The sequence below is a fragment of the Pinus tabuliformis genome, chromosome Q (genome assembly GCF_031772625.1).
Source record: "Pinus tabuliformis cultivar Carrire ecotype Pingquan chromosome Q, CPIR1, whole genome shotgun sequence".
In the NCBI taxonomy this organism is placed as follows: Eukaryota; Viridiplantae; Streptophyta; class Pinopsida; order Pinales; family Pinaceae; genus Pinus; species Pinus tabuliformis.
This window is the reverse complement of record NC_142296.1, coordinates 1,251,155,830-1,251,183,071: the sequence shown is the minus strand read 5'-3', so window position 1 is coordinate 1,251,183,071 and position 27,242 is coordinate 1,251,155,830.

The following is a 27,242-nucleotide window of genomic DNA, read 5'->3' as shown; positions in this document are numbered from 1 at the left end:
ACACATAATTCAGAATGCAAAAGAAAAATCCTCAATAATCCCCAGACCTGATATTTTCACTCCTCCCTCCTACAAATCTAAATCCCTATTACAAAAGTGCTTTTAGAATTCTAGAATCACATAGGAGAGAAGGATTTTTACATTCTACAATCTAGTATTTATAATATTTACAAAAGAATTTAGAATAGGAAAGTTTGTTGAAGAACAAATCCGTTTAATCAATTTTCATTGCCTCAAAATTCTATTCTTTTATTTCTATAGTCATCTCATTGATTGATATTCTGTTATCTTAATCTCTTCAACTGTTTTCCTGCAAAATAAAATTAAAACAAAATTAAAATGTAAAAATAAAATCAAAATGCCAAATCTGGAATTAAAACAAACCTAATGAAATTCAATTAAATAACTAATTGAAAAGGAAATCTAAGCTTTCTATTGATTCCTGTGATGATTTAATTGGCCAAAGATATCATTGACGAATGGAGTTGTATTCAGAAGAGGCTTGTGCAAATGAAAATGCAAAAAATAATACTTAGGAAAATTAGTTTTATTAAAAATTCGGAGCTTGATATTTTGCTAGATTTTAGACCTAATAAATTATCAAATCTGTTAATGAAACCTCATCATAAATGTCCTCCGTGATTTTATCTTTCCAATTTTCCATCCTGGGCCTCATTTGGCCAAGTAAAACTCTTAAAATTTTGTTACCTAGGCCCAAAAATCAGAATTTGTTAATTAGCTTATAATCCTAAATTAAATTTTAATTATTTATTAATTAATACTAATAGAATTAACATACAATTAATTTTAACTTAATTTAATTAATTATACATTACATATTAATTAATTATATTAAATTAATTTAATAATATTATATTATTAATATTTAATATATATGGGTTAGTTTAATATATCAACATGTACGTTAACTTTGCCATATTGTTCCAAATGAATTGCAAACAAAATGAAGGTCTTAATATTTTCTGCGTTGGTTTATCACACTATTTTGTTTTGAAATGTTAAGGCTTTTAAAATTAATGCGATAAGTTTTTTGCGAGAAATTTTTTGCGAAATCAATTTTTTTATAAGTTTTTTGTGATCTTGGTCTACGGGATATTTAATTAATGAAGATGAGTGGGGCCCATGTGAATTATTAATCCTACAAATTGAATTATAGCCAGTTTGTAATTTTGAGATTCTGAGTTTGGTAATTTGTTTAAAAATAATAAATTGAGGTAAATTACCAAAATCTTGAAATGCATTTTCATCCATTGTATGATTTAGTTGGGTCATTTTGTAAGATCATTAGTGAGAAAATTAAAAATTAATAAACGTTAACTAAAAGTGAATATTTACAATGAATGACTATTGAACTAAATTAGTGATAGAAATTGAAATATTATACATTTATCTACATTTTTAGTCCACACGAGAAAAGGGTCAAACTTCAAAGCAGTGACATTCACAAAATGGTTGAACAAATGAGTTGAAACAAGTATCGATAGAAATGTTGTGAAAATTCAGATTCAATGAAACAATCAAAATAGAAATCTGATTAAAATGAAAAAAAAAAAAAAATACAAATTTGTAAGACAATTAACAAAAATGAAAATCATAAAAGATGCCTAGCCAAAAATTAATGGAAAGCATCCCCATTACTTCAAGTAACGAAGGGTGTTGGGTTTTCCCTACAACAATGGTGACACACTGGAAGAACCAATTATCTCTGGTTAAAGATAATGAAATTTAATTTATCCAAAGGTTAAAGACAATGGAGTTCACAAAATCATCTAACTGTAAAATATTTCCATATCCCACATAAAATAGATTATATAATATGAGTCTTATAAAGATAAGTACTGAAAGAAGACTAGAGTAAAATTCATGAATCCAAATTTGTGAAAATTTTTTTATAACTACCTCATATAATAATAGAAGAAGGTAGAGATAGGAGTTTTTTTATAATGCATATATCCATTTTATGATCGTCTCTGACATCGCTTCACTGCCAGCGAGCCTGAACAATACCCCGGCGAAGTTGTCCTTTATGCCATACAAGCCTAGTCCCACTTCCAACGAGCGTTCACAGCCCCGACGAGTTTACTTGTACTTGTCATGATTCCTCTTTAATCACCCTTTTGATAAGCGTATTTGCAAGCTTGCATTTTATGATGTATTTGAGTGAAAGAGGTGGGATGGTAATAGAAATTTATTTTTAATGGACATAATACTTTCATAATGTTTGCTCCAAATTCTTTCCCTGAAGCTATCAATCAGAGTGTTTTGTGTAGAGGGGTGGGAGGGATTCATTATGTTAAGCTCAAACCAATTCTTTCCTTGAAAAATTAAACTCAATCACCTAGAAAGCATGTGTGTTCCTCCATGAAAAATATTTAAAGTAGATGATCTCATGGTTCCATAAGGACATGCCTTTAATGATAGATGAAATTCACTGAAATGGATAGAGTTAATATATTTCCTATGTATGTTAATCGTTGTCAGGCGAGGAAAAAGGCCTTCCATATAAGTCATGGCAGAGTCACCAAAATGAAATCAAAACTGAAAGAAAAAGGAAAAGAATTCTTAAACTAAAGTAAGAAAAGGAATCAGCAAACCAAAATCAAATTGAAGAAAGAAAAAATCCAAATTTAAAAGATAAACTACATCAAGACTACTTATACAAATGTCTCAACAAAAATGATAAAGGAAAATAATCATGTGAATGTTCCTTCTTTTGTTGAGATTTAAATAAAATCTATCTTGTAGAGTTATAAGTATTTTGGCTTCAGATAGTTTTGATGATAGATAATATATTAATTGAGAAGTCTCTTTTTGCTACAAACTTTATTGTTTCAAAGCAAACCTGTAAAAAGTATCTTAATCATTTTTGAATAAAAGTAATACTTGAGAAAGCAGTTAAAGGTTCAAAAACTCCCTAATTTAGCTGATTAAATGAGGATCATTATTGCTTCTTTCAAGAATCTCAAATCAAACTAAACAAAAGAGAATGAATTTCAACATTGATCTAGTAAAGGCCCAATAGGTTCGTGAAGACCTGGAAAAATAGAGTTAAAGATCAAAAAAAAAAATGAAACTAAAAACAAAGGTAAAATATTGAGAATGGGTACATGAAGCATGCCATTGGAGAATTGTGTTCAATCTTACTTGAGAGGTATCATTTTCTCCAATAAAAGATAACTTCTTCCTTTAGGATGAATAATTTGAATTAACTAAAATCTTATTGACCCACAATCATCACTTATTAAATTTAAACTAAAACAAGCAACAAACTAAAAGAACGTAAATAGGAAACAAAGACCTGCAAAAATAAACAGAACATAAATAGGAAATAAATCATGAAAAAGAAAATCAAACAATAGATGAAGATGAACCTTTAAAATGCATACTTGGAATAATTTTGATTGTAAGTTTACCTCATGAATCCTCACTTTCTCCCATGTATTTTTCAAAATTATCATATGTTCAAGATCATCTATTTATTTAATCTAAAATGCTAATTAACGAACTTTCATATTACATCCATCTCCAATTTACATCGGAAGACAAGAGTGGTGAAACTGAGCTCTTTTTTAGACATACTCATGAATCAAGGATTGTGAAGCTATAGCAAACTATTGGAATTTCTTCATGTATGATCATCGTGATGATTTCTTTTTCCAAAACAAGACTATCAAGTGCTTTTCACAAATGTGTATGATTTGAGAGCTTCTAAAATATTCTAAGCTACTTTTCCGAAAATAAAAGGGAATCCCCATAAGAAGTCAGATTAATTACTTTCTTTATTGATATCAGAAATAATGAAATAGGTGCTAATAGAAAAGAAATATAATCTAAATTAATCTATTCCTACTTCTAATGTAATCAGGGAAACATTACTAGGTATAGTCATACTTCCAATGTAACCACTTTCTCATTTTAATTCCTGCATGTATGTACAAATCAATCATTAGTAACAAAAATACATATAAAATTAAACTAAGGAAAATAAATATGAAAGAAGAATGTATAATTATTGCTAATATATTATTTATAATTACCTTCTCTTGAAATGTCATTTCCAACTGAATTTCAATTGGATCATAGAAATCTAGATGGATTTCCACTGTTGATTGGGAGAAGTTCAGGAGAGAAGATGACAAGCTAGATTGTGAGAATGAGCTTTTAGATACAATGGCCTGCATAAATTTTTTAGTGTCATGTACAAGTGTTAAACTATTAAGAATATTCCGTGAAGGAAAACTTTCCAAATATTTTTCAAACAGGTCTATGAAAAATGGATGAAAATCTATTAGATACAGTGCACGATTATTAATTGAATCAGATTGTTGGTCATATTGTGAAAACACACTCTTGTTGACATTGCCTTTGAGAAGGTAAAAGTAATTGATAAGAAATGAACATCAATTGAAATTGGAAGAGAAATAGCTTTTGATCTTCACGATTAGAATCTAAAAATTCATTTTCGCATTCAGACAACACATCAATTAAGTGTTCAATATTGAGCCGCTCAATATGCCAGCACAAATTATCTAAAAATCCAAAATTAAAAATAGAAAACAAATCTGAATTTAAACAGAATAAATGAAGGAAAAATAATAAAATAAAATCATAGTTTACACTAGTGTTACATTTATTGTTACATCACAATTGGGTCCAACTTAAAACAATTTCCTTTTCACAAGACTTGGTCAGAATAATAGGATTTGAATGATTGCTAATACCACCTTGTGAATTAGAAAGAGAATCATGACTATGGATAGGAATGAGTGATTGATTGCCATATAAATCATAGATTGGGTTGCTTTCTTGAATGTTGAGATTATGGGTATGATTAATTGTATGAAAATGATAATTATTTGAAACAATTTCTAAATTAGTGTGTTCTTCATTTTCACATGTAATCTAACTTTGATCATGAGGATTGAGTTGAAACTAAGAGAAATTAATATCCTCAATGTCAAAGTAACTATCATAAATGACCTCATGGCATTCATTAAATTTCCCTTCGATCTCATCCAATGTATCAAAATAAGAAGGAATATGAAACACATGTTCATTAATGCTAGAAGAATGATCAATAATTAATTCCTTATCTTGATAAAAATTAATTGACAATTCCTTCAAATCAACCTCTCTGTTTTATGAAATATGATTAATCTTAATAGGGGATAAATTACCATCAGAAAAAATATCAGGATAAAGGGAAAAATGAGAATCAGAAGCAATCGATTTAAAAGTGTCTCTATTTAAGAATTCTTGTGCTTTATGCTGATTGTAAATTTCAAATTTGAGATCAATCCTTTCTGTACTTGTTCTTTCTTGAAGAATATTGCTTTGCTGTCTTGAATTTGTTATTTTCTCATCATCAAAGAGTTTAGAAATTTGTACAGCAGATTACACGTTATTGGAAACTTTGATTGTTGCTTATACTTGCTAATTTATGTTCTGATTTTATGAATTTAACGCGTATTGATTTTCAGATTTCAAAGCGGTATCTTCTTCAAGATTATTGCTTGTATCTTGTTGCACTTGAATAGCAAAATTCTCCAAGATTTTTGATTGAGATTGACTAACATGTGAAGGTGCATCCTAATCATTATCAATACTATAGGAAGTGTGCACTAAATGAAGGAATTTATTGTACATAATAGAGGCCACTTCGTCATCATTTGTTTGCATCTTCATATTGGAATTCTCATTTGTGTTAATGTAATTGGAAAGAGTTTGAGCAGAGCTTGAAATACTTTCACATGGATTATAAATGGGAGGAAGACAGAAAATATTCATAGCAATCTAATAATTCTTCATCCGCAGGTTTCTTCAATTTTAAAATTCAAACAATTTAAATGAAACCTGATGGTAAAATCAATCAAAGATTCATTTTCGAATCTTTATAAATCTTCAAAATACTCACACAAATGTTCATAGTTATAGCTGTCAGATTTACAAAGGAATATTGTAACAAATTGATCCCAGCTATGAATTGAGGCAACTAGAAGAGTTCGGCACCAGTTTCTAGATTTTTCCGCGAATGTGAGAGTAAAGATTCTGCATAAAATGCCTTCATCAATTCCTTGAAAATCATAATTTAAAAATTTTGGAATAAATTGAGAGGCATGATTAAAAGCAGAAGAATTTATCTTACCATTAAACTTTGCCTGAGACACGAGTCTTACCACTTCGGGTGGAGAATTGGAAGATGCACGTCCAACAACATCGAGGATGACCACCCGGTTCGGACGTTAAAGTGGCTCCTTTTCCGTTTGGAATGGTGGTTTTGACTAGTTCAACTAGGTCTAGTTACCTTCTCTCAATATCCAAATTACTCAGAATATGACTTTGATCCACAAATGGAGAAGAGACATCAGATCAACTCTCTTGTTGATCAGGTAGGAAAGTGATCCTTACGCTGATCTGTGGCTCAGCCAACCCACAACTAATGTTTGTCTCTTTATGAAGAGGACTTTTAGAAATGTAGAATTAACCTAAATGAGAAATTATTCTAAAATAAAAGAAAAGGCAACTAAATCCTAATCCTATTTCAATTGGACAGATATAGATATAACCCAACCGAGAGGAAGATATTTAAATGATTGAGATTTAAATATGTGTAGTTTATAATGAAGATAAAACTAACGAAGTAGTTCAATTAACTAACATTATGAATACTGAGTCACATTCTATTAAGAGACCTCTTGACTGAAATAATCAACCAACAAAATTTAGGAAGAAGTTCACGAAAATGATATTGATTGTTTAATCAATAATTCAAATAATTAAACAATAATATGAGGAAGCCATTCACAACATATTACTATTTGTTAAACTAGTATTAAAAGATAGATTTCTGAGTAAATAGTTACTCAGAAATCAGAATTCAACCCATCAGAGCAGATATACATAATAACATATGATAGAGACAAATTAGTCATACTGACAAAATTGCACAAATATGAATAAAATGACACATTTTTTCCATTATAACATGGAACTAGTATTTAAAATAGTAGTATTAGAAATACCAGTTTATTGACTCCATTTCTTTGGCTCTCATCTCCAACATTCCTTTACATTGCTTGAATTTATGTTGTTACAACAAGATCTGTAGAAGTGTAAACTCTACCCATCACACGTAATTCAAAATGCAAAAGAAAAATCCTTAATAATCCCTAGACCTAATATTTTCACTCCTACCACCTACAACTCTAAATCCTTATCACATAAGTGCTTTTAGAATTCCAAAATTGCATAGGAGAAAATCCCTTTTACATTCTACAATCTGATATTTATAATATCTACAAAAGAATTTAGAATAGGAAAGTTCGTTGAAGAATAAATCTATTTAATCAATTTTTATTGGCTCAAAATTCTATTCTTCTATTATTGGATCCTTCTCATCGATTGAGATTCATTTCTCTTCATCTCTTCAACTTTTTTCTTGCAAAATCAAATCAAAACAAAATTAAAATGTAAAAATAAAATCAAAATGACAAATCAGGAATTAAAACAAATATAATCAAATTCAATTAAGTAAATAATTGAAAAGGAAATATAAGCTTTCTATTGAGGCTTGTAATCATTTAATTGGCCAAGGATAACATTGATGAATGGATTTGTATTTAGAAGAGGCTTGGGCAAATGAAAATGTAGAAAATAAAACTTGGGAAAATTAGTTTTATTAAAAATTCAGAGCTTGATATTCTGCTAGATTTTCGACCCAAGAAATGATCCAATTTGTTAATGAAACCTCCTCATAAATGTTTTCAATGATTTTATCTTTCCAATGAGCCATCCTAGGCCTCATTTGGCCAAGTAAAACTCAATCTTTCAGTCTCCAAAGTTGATGAGTCAAATGGGATAGAATTCTGGAAATTATGTTGCCTAGGCCCAAAAATCAGAATTTGTTAATTAAATTATAATCCTAAATTAGACTATAATTATTTATTAATTAATATTAATCTAATTAACAGACAATTAATTTTAATTTAATTATATATTACATATTAATTAATTATATTAAATTGATTTAATAATATTAAATTATTAATATTTAATATATATGGGTTAGCTTAATATATCAACATGTACGTTAACTTATCCATATTGTTCCAAACGAATTGCAAACAAAAGGAAGATCTTAGTATTTCTTGCATTACCTTATCACACTTTTTTGTTTTGAAATGTTAAGGCTTTTAAAATTAATCCGATAAGTTTTTGTGAGACGTTTTTTGGAAAAAAAAATCACAATATGATTTTTTTTATAAGTTTTTTGTGATTTTGTTCTCGAGGGCTATTTAATTAATGAAGATGGGTGTGGCATGTGTGAATTATTAATCCTACAAATTGAATTATAGCCACGTTGTAATTTTGAGATTCCGAGTTTGGTAATTTGTTTAAAAAGAATAAATTGAAATAAATTACCAAAATCCTAAAATGCGTTTTCATCCGTTGTATGATTTAGCTGGGTCATTTTCTAGGACCATTAGTGACAAAATAAAAAATTAATAAAAGTTAACTAGAAGTCAATGTTTACAATGAATGACTATTGAACTTTATTAGTTACAAAAATTTAAATATTATACATTTATACATTTTTAGTCCAAGTGAGAAAACGATCAAACTTCAAAGTAGTGCCATTTATAAACCGGTTGACCAAATGAGTTCGAACAAGTATTGAAAGAAAGCTTGTGAAAATTTGGATTTAATGAAACAATCAAAAAATAAATCCAATTAGAATACAAAAAAATGACAAATTTGTAAGACAATTAACAAAAATGAAAATCGTAAAAGATGCTTAGCCAAAAATTAATGGAAAGGGTCCGCATTACTTCAAGTAATGGAGGGTGTTGGGTTTTCCCTACAACAGAACCCCATCACACCATGGCTATCTGGGAATGACAAGGCTAGGCTGAAAACACTGTCACACCTAGAAAAATCCATTCCATGACAGCAAAGAACCACATGCAATACCATGCATGCCAAATCTAGCAAGGAAATCACACATGCAAATTGATACCTACAAAATCCTGCTTTTGCTGCTAGATACTTCTCTTCCTTGCGTGATATTTTCCTTCTTGGTCCTTCCTTTGCTTTCCTTGCTCCAATTCTAGAGTGCTCCAAGAAAACTCCAAGTGTCCAAGAATGAGAGAGAGAGAGAGAGAGAGAGTATTGAGAGAGATCCAAAACTGAACTGACATAAGGTTACAAATTGATCCTCAAAAGCCTTTTTATTAATGAGGTCTCTATTTTCTTCATTTTCCATTATTTTCCTCCTCACATGCAACCTTTGACCTTTGACCTCAATTGTCTCCTAATTTCCATTATTTTCATAAATAAATGTGCCAAATATTCCATTTTTCCTTTCCAAATCCGTTTGCATTGACTTTGTCAATTTCCTTAGTCATAATAAACCAATGGACACCCACGCTAGGATGTCTTGCCAAACATTAATCTTGGAATAAGTGTCACATCAACTGTTGTTATTATTTTTCCAGTATTAACTTTTATTACATGGAATTCTCACTAGGGATGTTACAGAACCCTCCCCCTTGGGGGAGACCATCCTTGGTGTTTAACCATAGCTATACCTCAGCAAAACCACTGAAAAGGAAACATACTTCCCATGGAACTTTATAACTTATCTCATTGCAGTGTTTACAATGATCACCCTATTGAAAAGCAAACCAACATGAAAACATAACAACATAATAACATGACACCCATATTTCTTATTGGAGATTTATAACTTAGCTCACGGTGGTATTTACATCCACATACATATGCACATATATCAAATCATCACCCCAACATATGCCAAAACATATACCAAATATCATACCAAAACTTCTTTGTCTCAAAAAACAGACCTATGAAGGATACATAGCCCACATATAATCCTCCATCTCCCATGTAGCTTCATCGGCCCAAAGTGCTTATACTGCACTTTAACTTTCTCAATTGCTTGATTCCAGAGCATGAGCATATTTCTCTGTAATATACACTACGGTTCTAGCTGGAATTCTCCTTCTAGCACCACCTACAATACAGACCAGTGAATCACATTATCAACAACTTTAACATATGTGTTAATAAATAACACATGGAAAACATTATGTAATTTCCCTATCGAAGGTAGTGCAATTTGATAAGCTACTCATCCAATCCTCTCAATAATCTTGAAAGGTCCACAAAATCGTGGTGCCATCTTGGCACATGATCGAATCTGCAAGGAGCTCTTGTTTGGTTTGATGTGTAAGTACACATGTTCCCCAACTTGAAACTCCTTGAGAACCTTGTTCCGATTTGCACAACTCTTATTCCTATCTTGTGTTTCCGTTAGATTCTTCTTGATTATCTCCATTTCATTCTCCATGCCTACAAACATTTATACTCTAATAAACACCTTGTTCACTGGATCACTCCAACTGATGGGAGTATTGCAACTCTGCCAATACAATGCCTCAAATGGACTCATCCTCAAGGATTCCTCATACCCATTGTTGTAAGTGAACTCTACCAGTGGAAGATACTCTTCCCAATTCCTCTTCAGATGCATCATATACATCCTCAACATGTCCTCCAATATTTTGTTGACCCTTTCTATCTATCTGTCAGTCTGCAGATGGTAAGTTGTACCAAAGGCCAACTTTGTCCCTAATTGTGCAAACAAATCCTTCCAAAACATGGAAGTGAACTTAGCATCCCTATATGATACAATAATATTGGGAACATTGTACAACCTAACCACATCTCTAATGAATTCTTGTGCTACATCGCTATTGGAGAATGTAGACTTCACTGGAACTAAGTGTGCAGCCTTCATCAACTTGTACACCACAACCATGATGGAATCATTTTGTTTCCCTATCCTCGGAATGATAAAGTCCATGGAAATGACCTCCCATTTCCATTATGGAATTGAAATCGGCAGTATGTGTCCACCAGGATTCTTACACTCTCCCTTCACATGTTGACAATCCAAGCACCTACCCACAAACGCTTCTACATCCTTCTTGAAATTCAGGCAATAATAAAACTTCTTCACTCCAGTCAATTTTTTTTGATAGCCTAGGTGACCTAGATATGGTTTCACGTGAAACTTGCTCAATATCACCTTCTAGACTTCACTTCGTTTTGGCGCATATGTTTTGTCTCTAAATCTGATCAATACATCTACCATGATATAGTATTCCACATCATGTACACCTGTACCTGTACCATTACCTATACCTGTAACTGTACTCTGTTGTAACCCGAGCCTAACCTCCATGCACTTGACATCCTACTAACCTGCTTGCAAGAGGCTATCTTGTAGATTTGTCCCATAGGAACTCATAACTGCTATATGATTTACCTGTATCACTTTCTAAGAGCATCTATGATTGTGTTGTGCTTTCCTTTGATGTATATGATCTCAGTATCAAACTCATTGATCGTGGCCAACCATATACCTTACCTGGTGTTCATATTTTTCTGGTGAAATAGATACCTCAATCCATTATGATCACTCATCAATACAAACCTCCTTCTAAGAAGATAGTGCCTCCACATTTTCAATGCATGTATGATCACTGATCGATCAAGATCATGCGCTTGATAGTTATGCTTGTGCTCATTTAGCTTTCATGACTCATAGTGCACTCCCTATCTTTCTTGAATAAGGACTCCACCAAGTCCTCTCTTGCAAGCATCTCTACATACTAAAAATTATTTGTCCAGATTTGTGATATTTAACACTGGAGCATGTGACAACGACTACTTAGGTTGCTCAAAAATGGCCTCACAATCCTTTGTCCATTGAAACTTCTTACCTTTCCCTTGCAATTATGTAATAGGATAGAAAATCTATGAGAAGTCCCTGATGAACCTCCTGTATTAACTTTCCAATCCCATAAATGATCTCACCTCATCTACATTTCTAGGAGTTCCCCACTCCTTTATCATTCTTACCTTTTCTAGATCCACTACTATGCCCTCCTTGGACAAAGTAATGTACTTCAGTATGAAAGAAACTGCACTTGTTGAGCTTATCATACAACTAATGCTCTCTCAACAAACTCAACAATGCTTCCAAATGCTCGGAATGCTCTTCCTCATTTTTATAATATACCAATATGTCGTCACTAAACATAATAACAAACTTATCCAAATAGGGGCCCAACACACTATTCATCAAACACATAAAGGTAGCTAGAGAATTAGTCAAATCGAATGGAACTACAACAAACTCATAATGCCCATACCTGGTCTAAAAATTTGTCTTCTAAATGTCCTCCACTTTAATAAGTACCTGATGATATCCAAATCTCATATCAATCTTCGAAAACATTGTTTCTCGCTTCTGCTGATTAAACAAGTCATCAATCCTCAGTAATAGATACATGCTCTTGATGGTAACTTTGTTCAACTGCATGTAGTTAATGCATAGCGTAAGTGTACCATCCTTCTTCTTCTACAAATAATATCAGTGTACCCTAAGGCGATACACTTGCCTTAATGTATCCTTTTTCAAGAATCTCTTTCAACTGCAACTTTTACTCTACCAACTAAAGTGTGTTGATCCTGTAAGGTGCTTTTGATGTTAGAGCTTCCCCTTGAACCAACTCAATAGAAAAGTATACTTCCCTATGAGGTGGAAAAACTTAAATATTTGTGGGAAGTACATCTTGGAACTGTTGTAGAACTGCGTACCTGCTCAAAACATCTACATCCTCAACTTCCTTACCTCTGTGATTAGAGATATGTACTGCAAATAACGCACACCCTTTCTAGTGACTACGCTTGGCCTGCATAGTTGTCACCATCCTAATTAATGTGGTTTTCTTCTTTCCCTATAAGACTCTTGGTTCCCTATTGTCATCCAAGCACTCAATGGCTTTGTTGTACCAATCCACCTTGGTCCTATGAAAGTATAGCCAATCCATACCCAATAACATACTATATGATACCAATGGAAATACATTCAAGTGCATTTATGTAGACATGCCATTCAACTCAAATGCACAAGCTTTTACCCAATGATGAACTCTTTTATTTCTACCAGTAGCCAACTGCACTAGCTAAGATTTTTCATGCACTTCTTTATTCAAACCACACTTATCAACCAAGTAAATACTAACATAACTATAATTAGATCCAGGGCCAATCAAATAGAAATAACTTGATTAAAAATCCTACAATCCATCTCAATGATAAACGCTTGATGGTATGCCTATCTATTGTCTAGTACTACATAGATATGATGAATTCTCTTTCCAACATCCCCAACAGTCTGCACCTCATTTTCACTATATATTTGAGGCCCACCACCATGATTCTATGGAAATTATCTCTTAAGGTGATCCTTACCACATGTCCAACACTCCAACCGTCTAGTACCATCACCTATATGTTGTTGCTATGATCCATGTCCCTGTCTAGATACATTGAACTTCTTGTAAGGTGTCACATTCTCTTTCTCTTCTACATTCTAAGGCCTTTCTCTTTTGGATTTCCATTCACCCTTACCTTTATCCTTATCCTTCCCTTTCCATCCTTTCTGAGATTCTTTCTTATGCTTTGACTATTCATAACAATGTTTCAATTTCCCAATAACCCCCTCAAGTGACCGAGGCTCATCATACACAATCTGATCTTTAAATGCTAATGGCAATCCATTGACAAATCACTGAAATTTATCCTTCTCATATTTAATATACGGTACATACCTCAATATCTCTAGGAACTTGGTACTATAATCCTCATCTATCATTGATCCCATATTTAGCTTAGAGAATTATTTGGCCTTACTATTGTAGTACCTTTATGAAAGTAATTCTTCCTGAAAATCCTCTTGAACTCATGCCAACTCAAGTCCTTTGTCCTGATGTCTCTCACCCACTTCACATTTTCTTGCCATATATTTTCTTTACCTTTCAAACTGAAGATAGTAATTCTAGCTCTCATGTTTTTTGTGTACTCATGTAACTTAAAGAAATTGTTCATCCCAAGTATCCAAGCCTATACATCCTCTAGTTTTTTCAAGTCTCCATCAAAAGTAGGTTATTTTATTTATTAAGATAATCTTGCAAGTATCCCCTATCGTTCCTCATGTAAGGGTGATAACGATGGCGATCATCATTCTTGTGAGAACTAGAACAAGAAAAATACTTGTATCCACGACCTCTCCTATCCGGAGTATCCCACAAACTACCATCTCTAAGTGTGTGATGTTTATCTTACCTATTCCCACCATGAGATCTAGTACCATATTCCCCATTAGTTTTGTCCTCCTTCCCATGGTTGTTCTGAAGTGGCTCCTATCACTGTAATTCTTACAAACTCTGAAGTATCACTGCATTCACCTCTCCGTGTTTCTCTTGTGCCTGTATGATTTTATCATTCTCTACTTTGCATCTCCTTATTTATGCCTTTAATATTCTTAGTGTATCTGCTAAGTCAGAAGTATTCCCAACACCAGACTGCTCATTTGAGCCATAAGGAGAATCTCGTGAACTGTAGTCTACCGTTATGCTATTCATCTTTTATATTCTTCTTGCAAGTTATATCATGTAAGCTAAACCAAATCACAATAAACCAACATACCTTAGCATTATTCGGGGAGTATAGGTTTTCTGCAATATCAACCAATCAAATTAATATATGTATAAAATAATCATAATAACATATAGAAATATAACACATAAGCATATAATCATATAACAATCATTCTAGCTGGAGTCCATTCATCAATGCGTGACCATATCAACTACACATAACATGACAACAAAAACCATATCAATGCAAATTTGACAACATGTAAGCACTAACACACATAGAAATGCATAACCAATCATACACTCATGACGACACACTTCACAACAACAACATCCCCTTCCATGTGGAGACATCGCTATAACCATGACTGACACCATGCATATAGACCACAAGGATGATTAACACATGTGCAACTGACATGAATGCATGACCAACAGACAATGCCCATATTTTCCAAGGGGTGAACCATGCTTTGATACCACTTTGTAACACCCTCGTCCCACATCTACCCAAGTAGCCAACCAACCGGGGTAAATATGTGACGACAGGCCACTATAATGGGATTCAACCTCCTAAATCACCTTAAGCAAGTGGAAACGACAGAAACACACCATAGAGACCTTCCACATCAATCAAAAAATTCCCAGGATCCATCCCAACGACTCAGGTAACCAACCACTGAGACCAATTGAAGTTTTACCGCATCAAACCCCTCGACACTCCCTTGATATGGACAAGGGTGCATCTTGGAGACTACAAAATCTCCCACAACAAGGGAAAGGGAGCTTCTAGGCAATTTTTTCCCCAGTGTTGTGCCTACAACTCTAGGATTCTGCCACCTTTTCAGGCCCAAAACCCATGTTACTGCCCATAACACAATGACAAGTTCATAAATCAAATTTCACAATGGAATAAATATACTTTTGCAAAAACATCAAAAGGGACTAGAAAGGACCCCTATTAAACATGATAGGAATTTCGTCAAACATGTCACATACATGAAAGCTATAGGTCTTAACATCATAACTAAGCATAGGGGTCTCATACATATCTAAGAATCGCTAATAAGCATTGATGCCTCAACACATTAGCTACATTTTCATCTATTAGGCTATATATACATTTTTCATTCATTTACAAGTAAAAACATGATTAGAGCCATACATAGTCACTGTTATATGTTCATAACCAACATAATAATAATAGAAATACCAAGGAAACAACAACCATATAATCTTCATATAAATTAGTGTAATACTGATCAAATAACAAGGAGAAATAACCTCATATTAATGATGCAAAGGCCAACTAGGTTTGGAACCTCCACGAACCACCCGACCATAGATTGGATGAACCAAATATTTCTTTCAGCCAATCACCCCTATAGCATACTACAACCATGAATGTGGGACTTAAAACCAAACTCAACGAGAGCTTCCTAAGGCTACACCACCTCACCCTCATCAATAGAACCAATCTTTACTACAATCCATCTTGTATCACTAGGCAATAAAACAAGCATGGATTCCAATGGATTTCTCCACCTACACTGTGAGGAATTTCCCTATTTCCTAGTCTCTAGGCTTTACCGTGATCCACACCAGATCACTTGGTGCTAATTGAGACTCCACCCTCTAGGCTTTACCATATATCCCTCCATTCACCATTAAGGATTCCTAGGCCTAATAAATGGCAACCACCTCTAGGATTTATCATATATCTCGCCATTAATCAGTTGAGGATTCCTAGGCCTACCGAGGCACACAACATGTAGCTTTATCACAACTCACAGTCCACTTCAGGGTCACTAGGCTAGTGGATTTACTATAATCCACAGCCCGGTTTAGGGATCACTAGGCCATGTGTTATTTATTTCATAGATCCACCTCACTCAACTTCAAATCCATCCAACAATCCCACTCAACCAAAACATGAGAACCCCATCACGCCATGGCTATCTAGAAATGGAAAGGCTAGGCAGAAAACACTGTCACACCTATAAAAATCCATTGCATGACATCAAAGAACCACATGCAATATCATTCATGCCAAATCTAGTAAGGAAATCATACATGCAAATATATACTTGCAAATAATCTCGTTGTAGATTCTAGATACTACTCTTCCTTGCTTGATCCTTTCCTTCTTGGTCCTTCCTTTTCTTTCCTTGATCCAGTGCTAGAGTGCTCCAAGAAAAATCTATGTTCCCAAGAGTGAGAGAGAGATAGATAATAATGAGAGAGCTCCAAAACTGAACCGACAGAAGGTTACAGACTGATCCTCAGAAGCCTTTTCATGAATGATGCCTCTATTTTCTTCATTTTCCACTATTTTCCTTCATTTTTCTCTTCACATGCAACCTGTGACCTTTCACCTTCGTTTTCTCCTAATTTCCATTATTTTCATAAATGAATGTGCCAAAATGCCATTTTTCCTTTCGAAAGCCTTTTCCATTGCCTTTTAAATTTTCATAGTTATAATAAACCAATGAAAACCTACACTAGGATGCCTTGCCTAACATTGAGCTTGGAATAAGTGTCCCCTCAACCGTGGTTATTATTTTCCTTTATCAACTTTTATTACATGAAATTTTCACTAGGGATATTGCATAATGATCGTTGTATAAGTTCACGACTTTCTTCCTAGGAAGAACATCATTTTCATATCAGAGGTCTGTCTGACCTTATTTTATTGCGGAAAGGAGTCTCATGAAAGGTTCTATGGGAAAGAGGTTACACTCCTCATCGGAGAAAGTTGGGAATTTTTTCTGATATAGTATATCACACTTTTTTTTTGAAACCTTCTAGCTCATCAGGAAAGGCTCTTACTTCTTGTTTAGCCACTATCACCTGTTTATTTTTCCTTATCACTTTATTGGCTCTTATCACCCACTCGAACCAGTAAAGGTCCACTTTCACTGTCTCCTCTCTTGATACTTGATTCAGGATGTCCACAATGACCTTCACTTTGATAGGTGAGTTCACAATGGTCCCCTTAATAGATTTTTATTTCCGTATGAGACCTCTTTATGTCCTCAATAATCTCCTTAATAAACTAAATTTGTTTCTAATATTTTTCTACTACCCTCATTACATGCCCCCATGCCATTTTCCTCAACATATTGAATGATGACATACTAGTATCATTTCTCCTTGAGAGTTCTAGCTCCATCTCAAATTTTGTTATGTACTCCCTTGCTCAAAGGAGTTTGATCTTAGTCAATTGTAACTATCACCTTTGGTTAGGGATAGGAATTGTATCTCATCCACTGTAAATATGTCTACCTGTTCGACGAAGAGGTGAATATATTTCCACGGCTCAAAAGATGCCATGAGAGAATCTTGATTGTTGATGCCCTTGTCACATTGGTACACTTCTTTTCCTTTCCCCTTCATGTATCCATAAGTCTTATTCGATGAAGAGGCCATTCGATAAGATAATAAGGTGAATATGTTCTTGAAAAAAGAGGTTAAGAAAGTGTAACGAAGGTGGTGGCACCAAAATGGGACATGTTTCATGCAGTTAAATGACCGATTGGCAAGAAGGACCCCTCAAATTCTTAGCCTAGGAATGATGGTATGTTCATGAGCTAAGAGAATTTAGTTTTGTTTCGCAGAATGGAAAAAATTTATGAAATAAGAAATTTATCACACTCTAATATTATTATACAAATGAATCCCAATAGAATAAAATAAATAATAAACAAATAATCCCCTTATTGATCATTCGATTCCATCCCTCCGATATTTGATATGGCCATCGAACAAATAATTTCATCCATTTGATAGAGTTGATAAGAAATACAAATACTTTGAAAAATAATAAAAATAAATATGAATGAAATATTAAAAGGTTATTACGAGTCACCAGTTTCCATCTATTGGATTTCGGCCCTCCGATTTAAGAGGAAACTGAGAATATCAAAACATCCTGATGTCTTGAGATCTTAAAAAAATATTAATAAAAAATATATAAAATATTACTTGTCACTGTATTACGACCATCGAGCATCACATTCTAACCATATACCACCTAATTTTGTTTGGCTCAATGACACCTGATACTATTGTTTGTTAATGGAAATACTTTCTGTCTCTCACGTTTTGTCAACGGATGGATCTCGACCTTCAGATTTTGGGAGAATGTGATGAGAAATAAAACATGTTGATATCTCAAGATCATGAGATCCCAATCACCATATTTCATCATTTAACATAAATAATTACCATGACTCAAGATTTGTCAAGTGGCGTAATTTAGAAAAAATAAAATAAAATAAGATAAAAATATAATATATATATATAGATATATATATATATATATATATATATATATATATATATAACAATTGGATCTACATCAGTTGTTATGTCAACATATTTAGAATAATTATTTTCCACATGGATTAGAAGACACATCACTTGCCATGTCATAAGAACGTGTTGATTATAAAAAACTCTTGAGGGCCATAAATTTTTGTACTAGACTCAGAATGAGAAAATTTTTATATCACTGCAAATTTATCAACAAGTAGAAGATGATGGTTGTTTCAAAATTAAGAAATATAAAATTAAAAGAATATAAATTGTAGAATACTTGTGTGTTAAAATTAAAGTATACAACAATTTATGACCTATCAAACTCAAACAAAATGGAAATCAAAGATTTGATCCTATTATATGTGTGTATAAAATCTACACCAATGAGATTAAGTATGCAAATAATACCTAATGGACTCAACTATACAACCATAATGTAGTTTATTTGGATATGAATGAGCCTTAATTTATTGATTTCAATTTTTCTAAAACCCTCAACTTTTTTATTCATGCAGTAAAGATCAAACCTTAATGAGACTCTCGAAACATCATGATAATCCAATTTTAAGCAAATTGAGAGATTGAATCAACTTGAATGAGTTTAGATTATAGTGCATACAAATGAGGAATAACTATGGAGCAAAGAGTTGAATGGTGCATTTCAATAATTTGTGGAAAATGTGATGAAATGACAAATTTAAATGACAAAAGAACTCCATCACTGAAATCATAGGAATTAGGCTAGATGCATGCATGAGAACTCACTAATCATGCAAAGAAAATTAAATGCAAACAAATTCAATATTTTAAAAATGTATATGGAGGCCCCTTTTATTTTTCCATAAATAAAAGGCAGCCATTTAGGCCTCAACACTACCAAAACACATCAGGGGAATCATGTCGACCAAAGTGGAAAGTAAAGGGAGACAATGATTTGATGGAATGGAGTGTGCCATTAAATATGTGTGTGTGTGTGTGTGTGTGTGTTTCAAACAGAGTGAAGGAAAGAAGAGTTGATTTCAAAAGAAGAAGCTTATGGAGAACACAAGTCTAACAAACACATAAGACTTGAGAGAAAACAAGGAGTGCCACAAGTCACATAGATATCATGAATTGAAGATGATCCATGTCATTTGGTTAGGTTGTGGAGTGACAATGGAAAAGTGAATGGCTAGTGAAATGGGGAGACATTGAATCACTAGTGCATTGAGTGCACTACCAAATTTTGGGGAAAGAGGGTAAGTGTTGCACCAAGGCTCAGTGTAATATTGGAATGATTGTGTCCACAATTCTAATGGGTGATTCTTCTCAACATATATGTGCTGATTCTTGTTGTAACAACTACAAGTTATTTCTTCTTAACTCGTGCATTTATTTTCAATGTTAAGTTGAATTGTGTCACTGATAAACATATTTCTTATGTATTATGTTGGGCACTTGTATGGTATTAGCTTAAATTATTAGTTAAGTGTAATTTCTGGACCACAACTTCACTAGAAATAAATAAAAGAGAAAGTGTAGGAATTCATGGAATTTTGAGGTATAAAATGGACCTCTTAAGAAAAATAATAAATAATAAACTAATAACATAAGTGTTACGATGTTTTAAAGGAAAAAAAAAACAAATTTTTAAATTGCACTTTTAGCTTATATTATTGTACATTTACTAACATTTCAAGTGTAGCAACTTGTTGGATGTAGAATATAGAATTAAATTATGCATCCAATAAGTACCTAGTCTATATACTTTGAGTAGATCTACACAAAGATAATTGAAACTACATTAAAAATGTGTCTATTATTAATTGAAAAAAATTGAAAAAAAATGTATTTCCTTCAGAAAATACATGAAAAAACATGTTTCTTGAAAGAAACATAATTTTTTAATGTATTTTCAATTATTTTATGTGGTTTTACTCAACATTTTTTACAGTGAGTTCTCTTGGATACATAGTTGTGTTATTGAGCCAATGGGTGCATACACTTGACATTTGAGTAAACATTTAAGAGATAAGCCAAAAATACAATTAAAAATATATTTTTCTTCTTTTCTCTCCAAAATATTTACATGTGGAGATGAGCCCATCATTTTTGAATCTTATGGGTTCTTTTAAAGTTCATCCTTTTAGGACATTTTTTGTCTTAAGGCCCATTTTAACCTCAAAATCCCCCTAATGCACAATTGAAGTTAAGAATGGCTAGGTTTCTCTTACCATCAGTTGGGAAAGAGCTTGGTCTTTCACACCCCAAACGATGATGGATCACCCATATTCATGAAGGTCCTCTAAGGTCATGACAAGTGCTATCAATGTAGACCCTTCACCACTGGAGTAGCATTTGGTTTGGACAGTGATGTGGTAATAGTTGAGTAAGACATGGTGATAATGTATTAGGGTTGATCACAAATTATTTGGAAGGTTGGTTCATGTGGAAATTTCAAAGTTTTCTCATCATCCATGGTTGTGTTGTAGCACAAAGGTAGTGATAAGGAGAGTGGCCAAAAAAATCACAAGATAAAGCATCAAGTTTTTGAATTAGAGAAGTTGGTAGATAATATAGGGAACTCACTAACTGATCATGGTGATAAAATAAGGATCATAGAGATGGAAATGCAATGTATGACGTTAATGTTCACTCATGTTTTGAAGGAAGTTCAAAGTGTTTTCGATGTGATCATGACGTTCAAGGAGGATAAGTTTGCATTTAGGTTGAAGGTTGCAAAAGATGAGTTAAAATCCATTCTCTAATTAGTGCATGATCAAGAAGATAAAATCATGATATTGAGTAGGATGGATGGGAATGGTATCTCCAACACTCCCACGAGGATAAATATAAAAGAGGTAGAATGACGTAAAGTACTAAGGTACTTGGCATATTTTCTCAAGATATGGAGCATTACTTAGATCAAATGAGAAGAGGTAAAACAAGGCCAAGGTGAATATTATATCTATGGTTTTGATAGGGATCACCAAGTCATGGATGGAAAACAAAGTGGAGGACTTGGTATTTGGTTGCATTATGGACAATATTGGAAGATAGGTAGATATTAAGGCTGCCTCACATGCAGAATTTGCACTTGGTAACCAAGCATGGATTTGAAGAAACTAGTTGTTTCCTTTGAAGAATACAAAGAACATTCAAACATATATAAAGGACTATTCAGGGTCTGTGCTTGATATCAAGGAAATGCCAAAAGTGAAGAGGTTGTCTCACTTCATGAATGAACTATAGTCTTGGGAACAAAGTGTGTTGTGATGTTAGAATATATAGAATATTGCAACAACTATCATTGTAGTAGATAAGTTGTTGGACTAATGAGGTGAGAAAAAGGTTAGTTCCAAGAACAATGAGGAATAACATGGTGAAAAGGTAAAGAAGAATATGGAAAAAGGATAAAAAAGATGCCCAAGGATGGAGAATGAAGCAAGTGGATACTACAAAAGAGAATAGATCAATGTCATGTTGGATATATGAAAGGGAAAATTATTTTAAGAGATTTCCTTTAAAGCGTAAATTGGATGCTTTGGAGAAGAAAGTGAAGCCAATAATTGGTGTTTTCTAGGTTTTGGGTGTGATCATGGGGGCATAGCCCACATATCGGGGCTTAACTCAATGAACCTCTAACATATGATGTGAATTCATGACATATTAAACAATACCCTTAATTTGAATACATATTAGAAAATGCCTCTAAAAATAACATTATCTAACCCCTTACCAATACAAACCCAACATATATTCCCAACTTAAAAATCCCCTACATTCAATAGATGTTGTAGGTATTCATTTTTTCATTAACATTTTTTATACCCCTTTAAATTTTTCATTAACTTTGAGATATATTTTTATATTTTCCAATATAAAAAATATTTACCCCGTATTATATGCACAATATATTCTGTCATTTTTTCCTCAATATATATTCCACAATATGAATGCACATGGTATGGTATTTCTCCCCTAGTGAAACCCCTGTAAGTCCGCACCATAAAAATACCAAGAGTTAACAAAACTTAGTTATGATCCTATAGAAATAAATGGGAGAGAATATTTGATGATGGTTGAAAGTGGAGCTAGTCATAACTTTGTGAGGGAGGACGTAGCATAATATCTTAAGTTCACACTCAAGCCACCACATGCATCCTTCAAGGTTTTTCGTGCGAGGAAAAAGAGTATGGTTGGTATAGTCAAATATGTTATGATCATGCTTGGAGATTGACTTGGAAGGACAAGTCTCACCATAATTACATTTGATGACTATGTTGTGGTTTTAGGGTAGGAATTCTTAATAGCAGAGAAGGTAATTATAGTCATACAATTAGATAGTTTGGTCATATTTTTCATCACACCATAGTGATTTTTATGAAGCTTTGACCTTAAAAATAATAAAAAACCAATAATTAAGTCATCTTCAAGGGGTAAACCTCCTTAATACAATGTACGATACAATATTTAATGATACTATGACTAGGTCTCCTTAGTGTCTATATAGTAGACAATGGGTAGAGATGTAATAAAATGTGACCATGAAAGGTTATACACAACATAACAACATAACAACATAAATGTAATTACTCAATATATTTGGATTAATAAGCGGTTTTAGGGTTAACATAGGGTTCGTATGGGGTTCAACATTACCCTCTACTCGAAACGAATGTTTTCCTCAAAACTTGACTAACTAATAATGAGTCTACATGAATAAGTCGTATTCCCTTGAAGCGTCTTCCACTAGTACATTCTTTTGTTTGATGAGCTACTCCACAATTATTATATCACTCAACTACTTAATTCATTTTTCAAGGATTTTTCTTGCTTCTAGTTTTCTTTTATTTTCTTCATTTATCTCGGGTACACTTATGGGCTACGGAGGAATAACATAGTCATTATATCGAAGAGGTGTAAGACCCTTAAGATTTATTAGGAATACCTTAGAATAATTTTCAATAACTTTATGGATATCCCCTAACAAATATGATATTGATGTTTGAGAATTTAGTGAACATAAATGTGTAATTACACATTCATGGCCTTTTTTGGTAGTCATTTCATTCCATTAGAGTTAAATAAATTTATATATTTCCCTTGGATATATTAGGATAAATTTCCTTACCTTTTGAAGTAAACATTATGAAGAGATGTTGAAAATTAAAGGTCACTATTCCCAAAGATTGTAACCATTTCACCCCTAATACAACACCAATGCCACCCATTTGTATTATAATCATGGGACTATCGAATAAATAATCACAATAATTGAGCTTAATTCTATGGCACTTCCATGAACAATTTATCATACCTTCATTTGTAATCATTACTTGAAACTCTAGTGTTGGATATATGAAACAATTGAGAATTTTTTATAATTTGTAATTGATCAAGTTATGTGCATATCAGAATCAATCAACACTATTAACATATTTTTTTGGATATATCCTTCTATCGTGATGATTTATGATGTATTGGTGTCGGCCAGTGGATGAAGGGATGTTGTTCGAGTAGACTCTTCTATCTCTATATCTTGTGATGGTTCCAATTCTTGATATTCTTCCTCTATAGAGGCTATGTACAATAATTTCTTCTCACCACATTTATGCTCCCCATTGTCAATTATATCACAATTGAAACACAGTCCCTTTTCTCTTCTTTTATCTATTTTCTAAGGCGTTAACCTTTTCGGTTGAGTTATGTTAGGAGAGGGAGCATGATGTTATCTATAGTTATTGGTGACAAATTTTATAATAGCCATATTTTTAATTTCTAGTCTCCTCACTAGACTAAAAGCATGCTCTATGGATTTATGTTCCAAGTAATGCACCTCATATTGGATGATTTCTTTGAAATTCATAAAGAGATTTAACAAATTATTCTCTAAAATTATCTTTATCCCAAGACTCAACTTTTGGAATTCTGGAGTGTGCTTTATAATTACACCTTTTTGTTGAAGATTTACCAATTTATTGAAGAATGTATTTATTTTGTTATCCCCATAAGATCCTATGAATTCCTCTATGAAAATATACCATGATATAACATACTAATTTTCCTTTCACAAAGACATTGATATCATACATACTGGTTTTATTGTAAAAACATGGATGTGATATTTACAATATTTAGGAATGCCACTTGGTGTAGAACAATGTATTTCTATATCTACAATATCCCTCTTATAGAATCATTAACATCAAACTTCCTCATATTGATATGAAAAATGTAATAGTACCTTAGCGCTAATTGGAATCCTTGATGATGTGGATATTGGATTCAAAAGTCCTAATTATGGTTCTATGATCAATAGTCATGCTCTAGATTTGTGCTAAAATACTTTTCATATGTGGTTGAGTCTTAACACCATTATTCTTGTTACTTTCATCATTTTCACAGAGATTTTGTAATAGAATATTTTTTATTTCATCTATACTGTTATTCATGGATTTTTTTTTCCATTTCTTCCTTATTTCCATTCATCATTTTTCCATTTTATCTATCAATATTTGTTCCATATTTCTAGCCAAACTCTTCACCAGTGAAAATTCAACACTCATAATATCATTTATATTCTTAAATTGACTTTCCAACACGGTAAGCCAATATTTGTAGTATTTTGTTTCTTCATGAGTCATGAATTATCATTCAATAGTTTTAATTGGTGTAGTAGATTTATTTGGAGTAATTTTGGAAAATAATAGTACTACTCATCCTATCACACCTTTCAGTCATAAAAAAAAAAATATTGTAATCAGAATTTATGTCACTTATAACTTACATACCCTAAAAACATTAATTTGGAGAATATATGAATGACTGACCTTTTTCATAAATATAGATTAGATTTAATCCATCCAAAACCTAAAATTATGGTATATAATAAAATGATATTAATTCTCTATAATTCCATAAGTACGACTTGAATTGGATGTGTCAAGTGAAAGTTGTGGTATCTTTCCCAAAACTTGTTAAATTTTGGACTTTTCCCATGAGAAAATGTATGTATCAGGCCACGTTTCCAATCCATCAAATATAAATGTGAAATTTTTACCTAAGGTACTTATATAAGTCGTATAATACCTCTAAATATTTCACAATATGAAAATTCGTAGGAAGCAAGTTATAGAACAGATACTAAGATGACTTGTTTAAAATTGTTTCAAGATCCTTCAGAGACACTAAGTTCCATATAATATATATCATAATGTATAGTGAACCAAAATATAAAATTTTACCCAGATGTTCCCTAAGATCTCCCAAAATATGGTCTAGATTTCACCATCTGAAATGTCCTAGAAAAAAAGGTTGTATAAAAAATTCCACACTTACCTATTTGAAATTGATTTCAAGAGAATTTAGGAACCCTAAATTCCTTAAAGAATATATTTGAAAGTAAAGCAAAGAAATATATTAAATTTTGTTAAGATATTATGACACATAGGAAATTGTTAAGTATAACTTGGTCTAGTGTATAGTTAGGTAAAGTGTGTTTCTTTACTATGTACATTTTGTAACTTATAATCCGGAGTTCATGATATGTTCTAAACATGAAGTGATCTGACGATACATTCTCTCCTTAGTATTATTGACACTTGATCTATGGCTTAACACCCGATTGGTCCATGATCTGTATTTAAAGAGCATGGAGGGTCACTTGTAAGGTGATCGTTCATGAGAGAAGCTTATGTAAATTTTCTTTCTTTTACATTAATAAATTTTCTAAAGTGGTCGTGTTGTCTCAGGTCATGGACCATTTCCCTCTTTGAGGGTTTTAACCATGTCAAGAATACTCGTGTACCGATTTGTGATCTGTTTGTGAGCAGTGTCCTTTGGTGCTCTATCTAAGGAACTTAACCTATAAATTCTTACATGATATCAGAGCTATTCAAGGGCCGCATCCATTGGTGATCCAAATCTGAATTCGGTATAACTGCATCCGACTATTTTTTCCTATATCTATTGTTTCTAGCCTCTTTGAAGGTGAGAGGACTGCTCCATTGTGTTAGGATCATCTGTTCGAGTGAGGAACCCCTTTCATTTCACGCGAAAATGTTTCTGGTAGCCCTAGCTACATCATTTTTAAGATCTGGAGGTATACAGTCTTTATTTTTAGTTACAGTTATTTATCTCTCTGTTTATTTCGGTTTATAGTCCTCTATAAAAAAAAAATATTGGATCTATACCTTTCATTTTTGTGTATGTTCTTTGCCATGCGACTCTATGCGACATGGAAAACCAAAAATAGAAAGAAAGGATTTTTCTCATGCATATGCTCTTTTCCAATGCATCTTAGTGTGATCTCAGAAAATCAGAAACATTGAGGAAAATATTTAGTTTCCGGCCAAATCTAACGTTAAGTTGTAAGGCTTGGATTTC